This window comes from Gekko japonicus, unplaced genomic scaffold (assembly GCF_001447785.1).
Source record: "Gekko japonicus isolate JY-2015 unplaced genomic scaffold, Gekko_japonicus_V1.1 scaffold538, whole genome shotgun sequence".
In the NCBI taxonomy this organism is placed as follows: Eukaryota; Metazoa; Chordata; class Lepidosauria; order Squamata; family Gekkonidae; genus Gekko; species Gekko japonicus.
This window is the reverse complement of record NW_015168062.1, coordinates 784,365-801,597: the sequence shown is the minus strand read 5'-3', so window position 1 is coordinate 801,597 and position 17,233 is coordinate 784,365.

Sequence of the window (17,233 nt, the reverse complement as noted above, 5' to 3'; positions counted from 1 at the left end):
TAGAAGAGGGTCCTAACGAGGGTCCAGAACAAACCCTGCCCGCACCAGAGGACTCACACCAGGATAACCAGCCCCCGGCAGCGGATGCGGGGTCCCCAGAGCCCGAATCAGTAGCCGCAGAGGTCCCAGCACCACCTCAGACTTCTGCCCCGGAGGTCCGAACCCCGGAGGCCCCAGCTCCGGCCCCCAGACGATCCGCGAGGGTGCGACGGCCCCCAGCGTACCTTAAAGACTATGTTTCATAGGGGAGGGTTCGGACTATGGGGGGAGGGATGTTGTGTCCACTGACCGCCACCTGAGGTCAGCACACACACCTGAGCTTCAGTCCTGGACAACAATGGGGACTAGGATCCTAGCCCTACACTGGGGAACCAATGGGAACCATGGCGGGAGATTCAAACCCACCAATGGTGACCAGGGGGGTGTCCCCAGGTTTGTATATAGTTGGCCTGCCGGCCGTTTCTCCCTTCTTCTTGTTGTGTACTGAATAAAGCGTGCTATGCACCACCACGCAGTCTATCGTTTGTACGGGCGACCACCCACTACATAACAAAAACAGTGCAGGGAGCTTGACTTTGTAGCCAGGCAGTGAAGGCAAACTGCCTGGAGAAACAAAGGTGCTTCAAAGCAGCGGCTTTTAGAGACACCCGACAAGTAACGCCTCCAGGTGGGGCCTGGGCATCTCCCAGAATTACACCTCATCTCCAGACTACAGAGATCAGCTCCCCTGGAGAAAAGGGCTGTGTCAGAGGGAAGACTCTAGGACCCAGGTGTCGAACTCATTCATTACAAGGGCCAGATCTGACATAAATGTCACTGTATTGGGCCGGGCCAATATGAGCCATAAAATGGAACACCAGGTACTGGAGATGTTTTACCACTGTTTTACCCATACTCCTCTTCAGCGGCAGAGCCCAGGGCCAAACCAGTCCTCCTGGCCTCTTATGGTTGCCAGCTCTGGATTGGGCAATCCCTGGAGATCTGGGGGAAAACCCTGGCGAGGCATTGTGTGTAGAATAGCCAGGAGATCCTAAGATTGTCTGGCATCCTGAAGTTCCAGCTCCTTTAGCATTATGCACCACTAGGTGGCAAGCTAGACTTATTTTGGGGGCTGAGAGAGCTGGCTTCATGTGGAGGAGTGCAGAATCGAACCCATTTCTCCAGATTAGGGTCCATTGCTCTTAACCACTACACCACGCTGGACACCTCTATCAACGAGAGAGGACATTGGTTTTCCTCCAAACAGCCGGCAGCTATATATGCTCCCCTTACCCTCGCTCCACTTGCGCATCGTTAGCTGTTACACCGTCGTTACTCTATCACAACCATTCACCGTTGGATTTTCCTTTGTGGAGGATTTGGTTCGGGAGGTGAATGATTGCTCCAGTACGATGACTGCACCATTTCCAACATTATGCTGAGTGATGCCCACTTGACATTCTTCTGCTGGCTTCCTTGGGGGAGTTATCGAAGTTCTCGACTCTAGCCATGGGCATAGCATTGAAAGCGCATGGCCGTGCCCTTGCACTACCAAGTTGGCAGCACCTCCAGTCAGTCATGGCTCACCAAAACCATACAATCCCACTTGGATTTTGGGGAGGAGGGGGATGCTGGGATTTCCTAAATCAAACTGGAAACTAACACGCATGCGTTACTGTAGCATTTCCCGTGTCTCTGCTAATCCTCACACTCTGCATCCGGCTCTCGCCCTGACCCTCAAAGCTGTCTTTCGTTAGTGGTAGCTAAGGGCTAAACTCAGAGGTCATTTCGGGGGGGATCGCGGGGGATCGCAGTTCCCCCGGGTGAGGTACGGGGCGGGGCACATGATGAAGCCCCGCCCCCTGCTTCCGGCCACCCCGCTTCCGGCCCTCATTCAGCCAGGACGAGGCAGGAGAAGAGGGAGGGTAAGTTGCTTCCTCCCTGCCCAGCGGCGGCGGCCGGGACCGTTGGGGGGCAGGGGGTGTGGCCTTATGACACACTTCCGGTGATGTCAGGGGGTGTGGCATATGCTAATGAGTTATGCTAATGAGCTCCCCTAGCTCTTTTTCTACGAAACGCCCCTGGCTGAACTAGATGAGATGTGTGACTCGTGGCACTGCGTAGGAGAGTGAGCAGGGCCTCCTTGTGACCATTTCGGCTCAGGAAGTCTGCATGGGAGGGAAGGCTGAAGCTCTTCCTCCCCCCAGGCCAAATCCTCAAGTTGAATCAGGCCCTGGATTGCATGGGGAATCTAGTTCTCCGATGCTGTGTGTGACCGCAAGTTGCCCTGGGGGACCTGTGCCCTGACACATGTCTAGGATTCCCCCCTCCAGGTGGCACCTGCAGGTCTCCTGCTACTACAATTGATCTCCAATTGATTTCCCTTTCTTACACGCCCAGGGAAATGCTGATCGCCACTTTGGGGCCAGGAATCAATTGTTCTCCAGGCCAGTTTGGCCGGGGATCCTGGAGGCTTTTTATCATCTTCTGGTCGTGGAACAGCGGTCACTGGGGGTGTGGAGGGGGGAGGAATTTGTGAATTTCCTGCCTTGTGCAGGGGGTTGGACTAGATGACCCTGGCGGTCCCTTCCAACGCTATGATGCTATGATTCCATGACCGAGATGAGTGCCCCTGGAGAAAATGGCTGCTTTGGAGGGTGGACTGCATGGCCTTATAGTCTGCTGAGGTCCCTCCCCTCCACAAACCCCACCCTCTCCAGGCTCCACCCCCCAAATCTCCAAGTGTTTCCCACTCAGAGCTGGCAACCCCCACCTATGTCACATGTATAATCTACTTTTGGCCCTATGTCAATGGCAGTGGATGTCAGCACCTCCTCCTAAGGACCTAACAGTGTCATCCTAAGCAGATAGATCCAGGTGGGTCGCCATGTTGGTCTGAAGCTGTAGAGCAAAGTCTGAGTCCAGTGGCACTTCGAAGACCAACAAAGTATGAGCTTTCGTGTGTATGCACACTTCTTCCGATACAGTGAAACAGAATTTCCTCAACCGATCTGATTCTAGATCAAGATGGGTAGCCGTGTTAGTCTGTCTCTAGTAGTAGAAAAGAGCAAGAGTCCAGGAGCACCTTGAAGACTAACAAAATATGTGGCAGAAGTGAGCAGTGACTCACAAAAGCTCCTCCCCTGCCACATATTTTGTTAGTCTTTAAGGTGCTCCTGGACTCTTGGCTCTTTTCTACTGCAATTTGAGTCTGTCTCTGTCTTGACTCTAATTGGCCCTTTTTGGCAACTAACCCCCCTTCCTACATGTAATGGTTGAGGAAATTCTGTTTCACCATATCTGAAGAAGTGCGCTTGCACACAAAAGCTTATACCGTGAATAAAACTTTGTGGGTCTTAAAGGTGCCACTGGACTCGAACTCTGTTCTGTCCTAAGCAGAGTTTCATTCTTCTAAACCCATGGATTTAAATGGACTATCTGTGCACCTGGAGAAGCAAAACTAGGGAAATGATTATCTCCCCATGTGGTTCTCGTACAGGAGTATGGCTTGGGGAGGGAGACAGGAGCCCCCCCCCCCGTGGCACCATTCTGAACCTGTTTGGGCTCTCCTTTATTAAAAAGAAGCTGTTCCTCACAAGTGCTGTGCGGCTGTGGGGAACTTCAGTTGGGTTAGGGTTGCCAGACTGCGGGTGGTGGCTGGAGATCTCCTGGAATTACAACTGGTCTACGGGGTACAGAGATCACACACACACCCCGGAGAAAATGGCCGCTTTGGAAGGAGGGCCCTAAGGCAATTAACCCCACTGAGGCTCCTCCCCTCCCCAAACCTCCCCCTCCAGAGGATCCACCCCCCCAAATGTCCAGGAATTTCCCAACTCAGAGCTGACAACCCTAAGGAGGGTCTGGGGAACCCGAACTCAGCTTTTTTAAAAACGGTAACGTTTAGGATTGCCATTCCCCCAGTGGGGGCAGGGGTTTACCCATTTTCGGGGGCCCTGATCCGCCGCCACCGAGCCTGCCAGCAGGGGGAACCTGACACCCAAAGAGCCGCATTCTCACTAACGTGTCTGGCACAATGATGTCACCCGGAGGCAGGCTTCCCAAGTACTTACCGTCAGGGCTGTTTTGGGGCAGGAACGCACAGGAACGGAATTCCGGCTGGCTCCCGAGTTGGCCACACCCAACAGCAGAAACTCATTAGGACTGGCTACATTAGGGGTGTGTGGCCTAACATGCAAAGGAGTTCCTGCTACAAAAAAACCCCTGGGTTTGGACAACAAACAAGGTAAACAGAATAAGAAGCAAACGATGGGTGTGGCTGGATGACCACACTTCTGGTAACGAGGGGTTTGTGGCCTAATAGGCTAATGAGCCGTGCTGTCAGGGGTGTGGCCTAATATGCTAATTGGTTTTGCTGTTGGGTGTGGCCTATTATGCTAATGAGTTCCTGCTGGGCTTTTTCTACAAAAAAAGCCCTGCTTCCCGTGATTCAGCGGGGGACACAGACGTCTTCGCAGGATCATTCCGGCGGGGACAACAGACGTGCCGCACCGTGCCGTCGCCAGGAAGTGATGCTGGGTGACGCTCTGGCAATAGGGATCGAAACTCGATGGTACCATTGAGTTTTCAGCCCCATTGCCAGAGCGTTGCCCAGCGTCACTTCCTGGCGACGGCATGCTGTGTTACAAGGAGGAATGGTCCGGCCGGGGAGCATGTTTCCCCCGCCGGATCGCAGTAAGTACTTGGGAACCCTACCCGGAGGTGACATCATCACGCAGGGCATGTTGCGGGGGGGGGATGCTCTAGCATTTGAGAAAAAACTCTATGGGCATGGAGAAGGACCCCCCCCATCAGTAGCCAAGTAAGACCTGACAACCGTCGTAACGTTTAGGTTGCCCCATAGCATCCAATAGTTTGGGGGTCCGATGTAGCAGAAAGTTTTCTGGTGCACGACCAGTTTTAGCAGTCCTCCTATGCCCACGATTCTAACCACAGCACTGTGGGTACTGCCAAACAAGAGGGCACGTGTACTGCAGCGCGCCCCCGTACTTCGGACTGGACTTGTGGCACAGTTGCCAGAAAGATCGCTCGTGGAACGAACGTTTGAAGAAGGAGTAGACATCTGACCTCAAAGACTTACTTCTTTGTTTGTTAAATCAAAGGGAGCCTACAGGCCTGATGACAAAAGGAAATTGGCAGGGGGAAACAATAATGAAGCCTCGGGCGAACCATATCAAAGAACTCTGAAATATGTCCTGATGACCTTTATCATTGATCTAAAAGCTGGGCCCAAATTACACCAGAGCTCACAAACAGTACTCAGTACTCGGTATTGTAAAGAAGCAAAGAGCACTCTGGCTTCTAGTTCATATCCCTTGGTGTGCTCCTTTGTGGGGGGAATGGCATTTGCCTCTAGTGTACAAACAGACCGTGTACTAATAGTGTTCTGACTAAGGTCACCAGCCTCCAGGTGGGGGGCCGGGAGATCTCCCGGAATTGCAACAGATCTCCCGTCTACAGAGATCATTTCCCCTGGAGCGGATGGCTGTTTTGGAGGATGGACTCTGTGGCATCATAATACCACTGGGGTCCGTGCCCTCCCCAGACTCCATCTGCCCCAGTAGGGATGCTGACCTCCAGGTGGGACCTGGGGGACCCCCCAGAATTACAGCTCAGCTCCAGACATCAGTTCCCCTCCAGGAAACGTATAGTTTGGAGGGTGGACTCCATGGCATTGTGATCCCACTGAAGTCCCTGACCTCCCCAGGCTCCATCCCCTGATCTCCAGGAGTTTCCCAACCTGGATCTGGGAACCCAACCCCCCTGCCAGGAGGGACCTGGCAACCCTGCCCCCCCCAGGACCCACCCCCCAAATCTCCAGGTATTCCCCAGCCCAGAGCTGGCAACCCTAGTCCTAACCTTGCTACTAATAGTTTAGAGCCAGTTTGGTGTCGTGGTTAGGAGCGTGGTCTCTAATCGGGGAGAACCGGGTTTGATGCCCCACGCCTCCACATGCAGCTGCTGGTGTGACCTTGGGTCAGTCATAAATTCTCTCAGAGCTGTTCTGTCAAGAGCAGTTCCCTCAGAGCTTTCTCAGCCCCACCTACCTCACAGAGTGTCTGTTGTGGGGAGGGAGAGGGAAGGAGATTGTAAACTGCTCTGAGATTCTGAGTGAAGGGTGGGGTATAAATCCAATCTTCTCCTCCTCCCATTCTCCTCCTCCTCCCTCTTTTCTTCTTCTCCCCCTCCTCCCCCTCCCCCTCCCCCTTTACTTCTTCTTCTGTTTCTTCTTCTTTTTCTCCCTTCTCCTCCTTCCCCCTTTTCTTCTTCTTCTTTTTCTTCCCACAGCTTGTAGCTCTCCCACAAAAGAACTTAATGCTGCCACTGAAAGCAAAGCCCACAGGCCCTCCTTCCTCCACGCAGGCCAAAGCAAAGCCAGTCTGTCATTGCCAGAGGCTGCTAATGCCTTTTTATAGGTTTAAGGTATTAAAGACTGGAGAGAGTGGCGGAGGGGAAACCAGCGACTGACTCCTCTGCTAATGGCCCAAGACCTTCATTATAACTGGAGGGCTACTGTGGTCTTTAATTTATCATTGCCTGCATTAATATCAAACAGCCTTTGGCTTCCTCGAGCGGATGACTATTTCTGTCAGAACTGTCTCATCTAATACAGAAAATGGATAAATAATGACCATTTATTCCAAGCTGGTGCATGGTAATTATGGCTTTAAAACCTCAACGCTGGTGGGTGACTTATCGGCCCTTCCCCGTGCGGCCAGCAATGTCCGTTCTCTCTTTTCTTTCCCTGACCTCCCTGCTCTCAGCAGGGCTGCGGGAAAGCGTTCATACATATCTAACCGGTGCTCGTTTTATAGCCACTCTGACCCCCGTTAAGATATTTCTGGTCGAAGTGAAAGATAGGATCAAGAAATGAAGTGAAAGATAGACCTAAAGGGGAACAGTGATCTGGGGAACGCATGAATTTCCCCATTGGGGTCGGTTGTCGTCTTATGTTTTCTGCAATAATATATCAGGTGGTGCTGGATATTCCCAATCGGAGAAGGATCACAACCAATGCTCCCTCTAAGCTGCGGAGTCCTGTGAGCAAAAATTCTACTTTGTGAGCCACTGGCACTAAAGCTGTGAGCGAGAGATTTGGCTACTGCATACATTAGTTTGCTCTGGAGCCCTCCTTCCTGAGCTAAGACAGAAATGTGTGAGCCGGAGGGTAAAAAGCTGTGAGCTAGCTCACACTGACTCAGCATAGAGAGAACACTGATCGCAACTAATGGTTTGGGCACAGAGAGAACCCCTTCCTTTTAAAACATCTTCAGTATTAATAGTCAGGTTTTTAAAATCCTGTCTGCCAGCAATGTCTCTCCCCATGTTGTTGTTATCGTTAATAATAACAGTAACAATAATAATAATAGTCACATTCTCCCGGCTAGAACTGCAGATTCTAGGAGCTAAGCTGGACCAGCCTTGGTTAGTATTTGGAGGGGAGACCACCAAGGAAGTCCAGGGTTGTGACAAGGACCATTTCCGCAGTAGTGAAATTCCACGCATTGATGTTTTAAAACCTGCATGCTATGTGAAATTTTCCGCAGTAGATTTTTCTGTTTGGGGTCGTGGTTAAGACCCAGCAGACTCTAATCTGGGAGAACTGGGTTTGTTTCCCCACTCCTCCACATGCAGTTGCTGGGTGACCTTGGGCAATCCACAGTTCTCTCAAAGCTGTTCTCTCAAGAGCAGTTCTCAGAGCTCTTTCAGCCCTACCTTCCTCACAGGGTGTCTGTTGTGGGGAGGGGAACAGAAAGGAAATTGTAAGCAGCTCTGAGACTCCGAGTGAAGGGCAGGGTATAAATCCAGTCTCCTCCTCCTTCTCCTCCTCCTGATTGCCAGGCGCACCTCCCTGGAGAGATTGTTTAATCATCATGGGACCACCACTGAAAAGGTCTTCTTGGGTGTACCCACCAAATGAGCTTCTCTGATTGATGAGACAGTCAGGAGGGCCTCTCCCTATGATCTTAATTTCTGCAGAAGAACTCACTGGAGAAGATGGTCTGTGAGGACACTATCACCAGTTTGGTGTAGTGGTTAGGAGCGTGGATTCTGATCTGGGAGAACCAGGCTTGATTCCCCACTCCTCCTCCACAGGCAGCTGCTGGTGTGACCTTGGGTCAGTCATAAATTCTTTCAGAGCTGTTCTCTCAAGGGCAGTTCTCAAAAGAGCTCTCTCAGCCCCACCTACCTCACAGGGTGTCCGTTGTGGGGAGAGGAAGGGAAGGAGACTGTAAGCCGCTCTGGGGCTCCGAGTGAAGGGTGGGGTATTTTTTGTCTAAGGTGAATCTTGTGGGTGACCACCCAATCAGGGATCACACGGAAAACGGGATGGCGTCACAACGATCTGTAGCTGGGTGATGGTGCCACTTGAGGGCAAACGTGGGCAAACGTGGACCACTGAAATCAATGTGGACAATTTTTGCAAAGGAAAAACAATGAAAAACCACACACAATAACATCCTGCATAGATTAGGCTTGCTCCAACCTATTATGCAGGTTGGACTTGTTATCCCAAAATGTCAGATGAGATGCCAAAAAGAACCACCATAATATGTTCCTGGATAAAGATTCCCTCTGGGACCTCCTATATGAGCCTGATCCGGACCAAATATCGTAGCAAAGCAATTCACTTAGTTTCCTGATACAACGAATAGAATAACAGATTATTCATTAGGTAAAGGAAAAGGAAGGAAGGAAGAGGAGGTGGTGGAGGAGGAGAAGAAGAGGAGGAGGAAGAGATTGGATTTATACCCCACCCTTCACTCGGAGTCTCAGAGCAACTTAAAAGCTCCTTTCCCTCCCCCTCCCCACAATAGACACCCTGTGAGGTAGGCTGGGCTGAGAGAGCTTTGGCAGAAACTGCTCTTTTTCAAGAACAGCTGTGCCAGAACTATGGCTTGCCCAAGGTCATCCAGCAGTTGCGAGTGGAGGAGTGGGAAATCAAACCTGGTTCTCCCAGATTAGAGTCTGTGCTCCTAACGACTACACCAAACTGGCTCTGGAGATTATGAAAGAATAGACATTACTTAATTTATGATTTACGCGATGCAGATTGCAATAGGATACGGTGCAAAAAGAGAAAAAAGCGCAAACTGAATCAGAAAGACTCGGCAGATAAGGGACCTAGTGAGAATACTGGTGCAGTAGAAATACAGAGCTTGGGCCTGGATAGCCCAGGCTAGCCTGATCTCATCAGATCCAGGAAGCTAAGCAGGGTCAGCCCTGGTTCGAATTTGGAGGCGGGACCACCAAGCCTAGGGTTGATGCCCAGAGGCAAGTAATGGGAAGCCAGCTCTGAATGTCTCTCCCCTTGAAAACCCTGTGGGGTCACCATAAGTCAGCTGTGACTTAATCGCAAAATAAATGAATACAGATAATAAATAATTATAAGGGCTCTTTTTGTAGCAGGAACTCCTTTGCATATTAGGCGACACACCCCTAATGTAGCCAATCGTCCAAGAGCTTACAGTAGCCCCTGTAAGAAGAGCTCTCTAAGCTCTTGGAGGATTGGCTACATTAGGGGTGTGTCGCTTAATATGCAAAGGAGTTCCTGCTACAAAAAGAGCCCATATACTACCTGGAAATAATCTCCACTAAATGAAGGGAGACACCAGTCTGTCTCAAAGAATACTCTACTGAAAAAGTAGATAAGAGCCAGAGTCCACGAGCACCTTAAAGACTAACAAAATTTGTGGCAGGGGAGGAGCTTTCCTGAGTCACTGCTCATGAACAAAATTTGTGGCACGGTGTGAGCTTTCATGAGTTACTGGTCACTTCTTCAAATTTCTGAAGAAGTGAGAGGCGACTCAGGAAAGCTCCTCCCCTGCCACAATTTTTTTAGTCTTTATGGTGCTCCTGGACTCTAGCTGGACTCTGGCTCTTTTCTGCTGCTACGGACAGACTAACACGGCTACCCATCTTGATCTATCTACTGAAGGGGGAAAAAACTACTTTAAAGAACTGTACTTTAAAACATTTCTGATCATCCACCCAAAAACTGACCCAAGCTCAAAACAACACAAAGATAATTAATAGGGACAGAAAACTGGGGTGAAAAGTCAATTGTGTCCTTCATGGAGAGGAGGCACATTAGAAAAGTCCCACAGATTTTCTGAGATACTTCTTACAGCAGTCATTCACTCCCTCTCCCTGACCAGAGGTTTTATATATTTTTAAATGACACCGTCATCATTGATATACTGTTATAACCAATATGTACACCAGGTTCTTTGAATTTCCAGCTTTCTTTCTTTTCTTTTTTTTAGTAAGTCTCAAGCCTTTTCCTCTGTGAGGATATAAGGGGAAAGGCGTATCTCTGCAATAGAAAAAGCTAGAGGCTTACTTCAAAAAACCTGAAAGCTGAGAATTCTGAGAACCTGATACACATAGTTCCCTGGAATTTGGTCCACTCGTCCCTCCCTTTCAGTAGCCCCAGGAGTAGCTTGGCTATTTGCATATATAGACTTTCCTCTAGACTGTATAACGTTATAGATGCCACCCTCCAAATGTGCCATTTTCTCCAGGGGGACCAATTTCTATCATCTGGAAGGCAGAAAAATGCCCAGAAATGATGCCCAGAAACAAATTAATTGTGTATGCGACAATGGCAAAACTAACATCTTATTTACATAATAAATTGAATTTAGAATTTCAAGAAAAATAGAATGTACTTTTTGACTATATAGCTGGAAATTAGGAGCGAACTGTTAAAGCAGAGAATGATTAAGAGATAGACTCAAGTAATACATGTTTGTAATAATGAAATGTGTAATGAAATGTTAGCTATGAAGCAATGAAGAAAAGAGAGAATACAGATAAAATGGAAGTGAAAAATTAGAGTATATATAAATAAATGTTATGCAACTAAGTAAGTTATGATTGACAACAGTAATAAATAGATTAGTATGTAATTTATGTAGGAATTAGATCTAATAGTTAAAGTAGATAGGGCTGCCAAGCCGCGGCGGGGGATCCGCACGTCTTCACAGGATCCCTGCCGTGGGGGACAGCGATACGTGTTGCACCGCCGTCGCCAGGATGTGACGCTACGTGTCGCTCTGGCAACGGGACTCCAAACAGCCCCTGTGCCAGAGCGAGTCGTAGCGTCACATCCTGGCGATGGCAGTGCAACTTGTATCGCTGTCCCTCGCGGCAGGGATTCTGTGAAGACGTGCAGATCCCCCGCCGCGGCTTGGCAGCCCTAAAAGTAGATGACCATAAATGATTGTGTTCATGTCTACGCTTATGCCTATGTCCATAGAAGACGATTGTCTATTTATAATTGCAGTAATGTATTGTATATTCCCATTTTTCTGTTTGTTAGTAAAAATAAAAATTATATTTCAATGTCTATCATCTGGAGAGCAGTTGTAATTCTGTAATTCTGGGCTCCTCTTGGAGGCCGTGCAAACAAAAAAACAACAATGTATAATATATTATTAAATCTATATTCACTAAGTGGGCTCAATTTACAAATTGTACAAAAATATACTATTAGTGACATACATCTCATATAGCCATAAATATAAATCAGAAGATTTGAAATACTAGGCTTGCCAAGTCCCCCCGGGGGGCGGGGAAACCCCCGCCACAGAGGCCCGTTCGTCGCCGCCGGTGGATCGGGCCCCGGGGGAACGCCACCCCCAAAGTACGCGACGTACACATCACCTGGAAGTGACGCGACCACGCCGGGCACGCTGGGGGCAGGGCCACGGTCATCCGAGGGAAAACTCTATGGTTTCCCCAGCGTGCCCGGCGTGCTCACGTCACTTCCGGGTGACAGGGTTAGGGTTAGGGTTACAAGCCGGGAGCCCCCCGCTCCAGCAGCAGGTAAGACTTGGCAACCCTATCAAATACACAAGTCCAATTATTGCATAATATCATCACATACACATTAAAGCACTGTGGCCCTACTTTTAGACACCCTCTTGGAAGCCTTCCCTGATGTTGCCTCCTAGCACTGGTATCCAGAGGTATATCACATGTGCACGTGGGAACAGGCCATCCAGGGGGCAAACACTACAGGTAGAACTTTCATATCCCCTCAGACAAGTTCCAGGGAATAATGTCTCACATTCAGCTGACCAAGTGACTAGAAACTGAGATATGTATGTGCTAGTTTGGAACAGCATTAAGATAATCAGGGAAGAATTTCTGTCAGCCATTTTTTTAAAATTCTGAATATAATTATCGAGAAGCTTACTGTCCAGGGATACAACCCTTTGCAATAGGAGAAAGGGTTGCTAGAAATGGGGTCATTTAATTTCAAGTGTCCTTCAGGGTCTCTATGAACAGTCAAGATGCCATTAGACTCTTAAGAACATAAGAGAAGCCAATGCTGGATCAGGCCAATGGCCCATCCAGTCCAACACTCTGTCACACAGTGGCCAAAAATACCAGGTGCCATCAGGAGGTCCAGCAGTGGGGCCAGGACACTAGAAGCACTTCCACTGTTGCCCCCCTCCCATACAAGCACCAAGAATGCAGTGCATCACTTGCCCCAGCCTGAGAGTTCCTATCTATACTTTTTGGCTAATAGCCACCGATGGACCTCTGCTCCATATGCTTATCTAATTCCCTCTTGAAGCTGTCCATGCTTGTAGCTGCCAGTGCCACCACCTCCTGTGGCAGTGAATTCCATGTGTTAATCACTCTTTGGGTGAAGAAGTACTTCCTTTTATCTGTTCTAACCCAACTGCTCAGCAATTTCATGGAGTGCCCACGAGTTCTTGTATGGTGAGAAAGGGAGAAAAGTACTCCTTTCTCTACCTGCTCTATCCCATGCATAATCTTGTAAACCTCGATCATGTCTCCCCTCAGCCGTCGTTTCTCCAAGCTAAAGAGCCCCAAGCGCTTTTCTATTACAGATTAACATGGGTTCCCATCTGGAATTGTCTTCAAGATGGGTGTCACGGCTTTCCAGTTGCTGTTTGTAACCAACAACAGCAAGTGGGTTCTCCTTCTAGGGAGCTGGGGTTGGGGTCCTTATCATTTCCAGACTTAGAGAACAGTAACAGGATCTTTTTAACTATGTGAAAATGTTAACAACAGTGTGTGATTTAGGCTGGCGTGGGTTTCCTTATGTCAGTGCAGGAACTACAAACTTCCATTGATGCGTCTCTCATCAAAACAGACTTTGCAGAACAGAAAACCGTGATTACAGATAGATGATGATGACGATTTGTTAAAAACACAACCCAAAATCTCATAGCTGAAGTTTCCAAGGTGGCTTATGCAGTGTAAAAATACAGTTAACATTACATAAAAAGGGATAACCAGGGCTTTTTTTGTAGAAAAAGCCCAGCAGGAACTCATTAGGAATGCATTAGCATAATAGGCCACACCCAACAGCAGATACTCATTAGCATATTAGGCCACACCCTTGACAGCACAGCACATCAGCATATTAGGCCACACCCCCATTTACCAAAAGTGTGGTCATCCAGCCACACCCACCTTTTGCTTCTTATTCTGTTTACCTTGTTGTCAAAACCCAGGGCTTTTTTTGTAGCAGGAACTCCTTTGCATGTTAGGCCACACACCCCTAATGTAGCCAATCCTAATGAGTTTCTGCTGTTGGGTGTGGCCTGTTATGCTAATGAGTTCCTGCTGGGTGTGGCCAACTCAGGAGCCAGCTGGAACTCGGTTCCTGTGCGTTCCTGCCCAAAAATAGCCCTGGATGTAACATAATGTAACAAAATATGATGTAGCACAAAAAGACCTGACCTGGATGGGCCAGGCTAGTGCAATCTCATCAGATCTGGGAAGCTAAGCAGGGTTGGCCCTGGTTAGCACTTGGATGGGAGTCCTCCAAGGAAGTCCAAGGTTGCTATGCAGAGTCAGGCAATGACAAACTACCTCCGCTCACCTCTGCCCTGACCTGGATGGCCCAGGCTAGCCTGATCTTGTCAGATCTCAGAAGCTAAGCAGGGTCACCCCTGGTTAGCACTTGGATGGGAGACCTCCAAGGAAGTGCTACGCAAATATAGGCAATGGCAAACCACCTTTGAATATCTCTTGCCTTGAAAACCCCACTATTGGTCGCTGTAAGTTGGTGGGACCTTGATGACACTGTCCAAAACCAGCAGAAAAAGCTGTATCTATTAACAGAAGGGGGGGGGGGAATCACCATGGAACTAACTAAACAGAATGAAGAAAATGCCCCCATGAACTTGAAAGTTTTCAGTGAGTACCAAAAACTAAGCACCCACTGAATAGCTGTGGGAAGATTTTCCATAAGTGAGCTACTAGAAATGAAAATGTAAGGGCTTTTTATTTTTAAGATGGTGGTGCCTCATCTCTAGCCTTAATATGGGCAGATTGGTTATTAATTAGAGATCTTAAGATTACTTACATTTGGGGTACTTTGATTTGAATATTTAGATAGTACTTAGATATATCTATTTATTTACTTCATGTATACACCGCCGTTCTCCCCAACAGGGGCCTAAGGCAACTTACATTATTCTCTTCTCTGTGTCAGGTAGATTCAGGTGGGTACCATGTTGGTCTGAAGCAATAGAACAAAGTTTGAGACATCTTTAAGAACAAAAAGTTTAATTCTGGATATAAGCTTTTGTACATAAGTCAGGATAAATCAGTTGGCCGCTCCCAGCCCTCCGGGATCACCTGCACCTTTAGAATACTGCAGAAGAAGGCTGAGAGCTGAGTTACAGGCTAGACAGCAAAGTGCATGCCTCCTAGCTCGACACCAGCTGCCTGTCTGCTGATAATGAGGGTGAGTCTTTGCAGGACTGTTCCTGAGTAGCTGGCTGTAGGCATGATGCTGGGTGTTTGGCTATAAAGTCCCCCAAGAGAGGCTTTTGGGCATGAGCGCAACCTGTACATTAGAGACTGAACTGCCAACACTGTCTTGACTTATTTCTGGAAACCTGACCTCGGTCTGAAGGACATTGCCTTGATTGAACTCTGAAACCCCGACCTTGCTGCTCAACACTGGACTCTAGCAACCTCCTCTGGTCTTCTTATTTTTAGAAGCAGAACGAGAGATGCTGTAACCTGATACTCAAAGCCTGCAAGTCCCCCGTAGCCACAGGAAGGGTTGCTGAAGCTTCAGGTGAATATCTACAGATTCTAAGTGTCATTGAGGGGGGGGGGAAACTGACCCTTTTTTACTTTAGGTCCCAACATTAAAATGGTAAATATTCGACCTATTCTGGATAAATTAGCAAATGCAAAAATTAAGAGAGGGAATCTTTTCAAATCGTATATGGTGCAAATCCATTGCCAGCAGAAGGGAAACAGCAAACCACCAATGCATGACGAAAAGGAGCAGGTGGATAAAACTGTCTGCAGATGAATACGAAAGGGTTCTACAGTCAAGAGTCTATAGTGATACGATATAGAGTCAATAAAAGAGACAATAAAGCGTCTCTACAGTCCTCTTGGGCTTTCATGACTAGTGAGAACAATTATCAACGCATCCTTATGCTGTCTGGCATGTGATTAGGCAGCATGAAAAAGAGACGAGGCGCACACAAGATTACAGGTATTAGCTGTGTTTGCCCGGCAGCCACAATTGAAGATCAGAAAGAACGGGAGTTTACAGTTCTCCATCCAGGCTTTCCTGCCCAGCCCATGAATCTGTTGACTCTGAAAAGAACTGGGGAGGCCATTCCCAGGTTCATTTTCCTTTCCGTTCCAGGGGAAATGCGCCACAGTTCTTGATGTTTCGCTAGCATTGTTCCACCAGAAACAAACATTTAAAAACCAGCAGATCTTGGGGTACAGATTTCTCCCCCTTAACTTTCCAATGGTTATCGGCTGTTGTCAAACCTTAAAAAGAAGTTTGGATCCCTCCTGGCTCTCAAGCCGTTTTGCAAGCATGGAATCCAGGTGTGTTGACGGCTGAATCGCAAAAGATGAGCTCCACTTCCACAGCTGTTCCACTTCCCCCATGCTTTGATGAGGCCCATTGAGAACATTTACATGATAATGTGGGTATCTAAGTTGTTGCCGGATTGGATTGGGTCCTTTTGTCTGCACAATTGTTTTTTGTTGCCTTTCACAGTACCCTCCCGTTTTCTGGCTGAGGGCCAGATTCTGCCACTTATTGTATGCAAGCACAAAGCACGGATCAATTAACTCTAAGACAATACTTTAAATCAATGGAAATTACTTGTGGCTGTGAGCATCTGGGGGCAGAATGTAAATATCCATCCAGGGCTTAGTAACTCTGAGAGTTTACAAGCAGGGCACCTTCACAAAGCTATTGTGGGTGCCTCCAATCAGCTTGGACAGCAGTTTTGCTCCTATCCAAACATTATTTAGGAACATCCATTTGGGTGACATATAAAACAATTCCGCAATATCCCTTCAGGCGACTTATTTTCGATTGTGTAATGTTCTCAGAATCATAAGATTCAACACATTATGCTTACTTGGGGAGGGTTAAGAGACATCCTCTTCTCCTCCAAACCATATTGGAGAAGTTCTGCATTTGGCTTTACTAATGTACGTAAATCATAGGAGGGCACAGCTTAATCTCTATCCCTGATTAAAGTTGTGTGAGGGTGAACATGTTGTGGTGAAGTAGCCGGGGTCAGGGGCTAAACTACTATGAAACAAATGAAGCTTAAGCTTCAGGGCCTCTAATCCTGGAGGGGCCCTGAAGCAACTCCCCCCACCCCCGAGAGTGAAGTTTTCATTAGTTTGATGTAGCGATAAGGAGCTCAGAATCTAATCTGGGAGAACTGGGTTTGATTCCCCACTCCTCCACATGTAGTCAGCTGGGTGACCTTGGGCAAGCCAGTGCTCTCAGAGCTGTTCTCTCAAGAGCAGTCCTCAAGAGAGCTCTCTCAGCCCCACCTACCTCACAGGGTGTCTGTTGTGGGGAAGGAAAAGAAGATTGTAAGCCACTCTGAGACTCCTCCTCTTCCTCATCCTCTTCCTATGGAAGTGACATCATCGCGTTGCCACGTTGAGGGCAGGGCCACTAGGATTCGAGGGGAAACCATAGAGTTTTCCCTCAAATCATAGGGCGTCCCCCCCCCAATGTGGCCAGCTGGGGACATGTGCTGGAAGGGGGTGGAGTTCCCCCCGGGGCCTGATTTGCTGGCGTTGGGTAACGGGCCTCTCAGGCGGGGGTTTACCTGCTCCCCAGGGGGACTTGGCAAGCCTACCCATGACATATGGTTTCTCCAGTGCTGTACCCATCCACCTACCAGGTGCTTCTTCCACTATGAATTAGTTAGCTGGTAATCCCATCTAA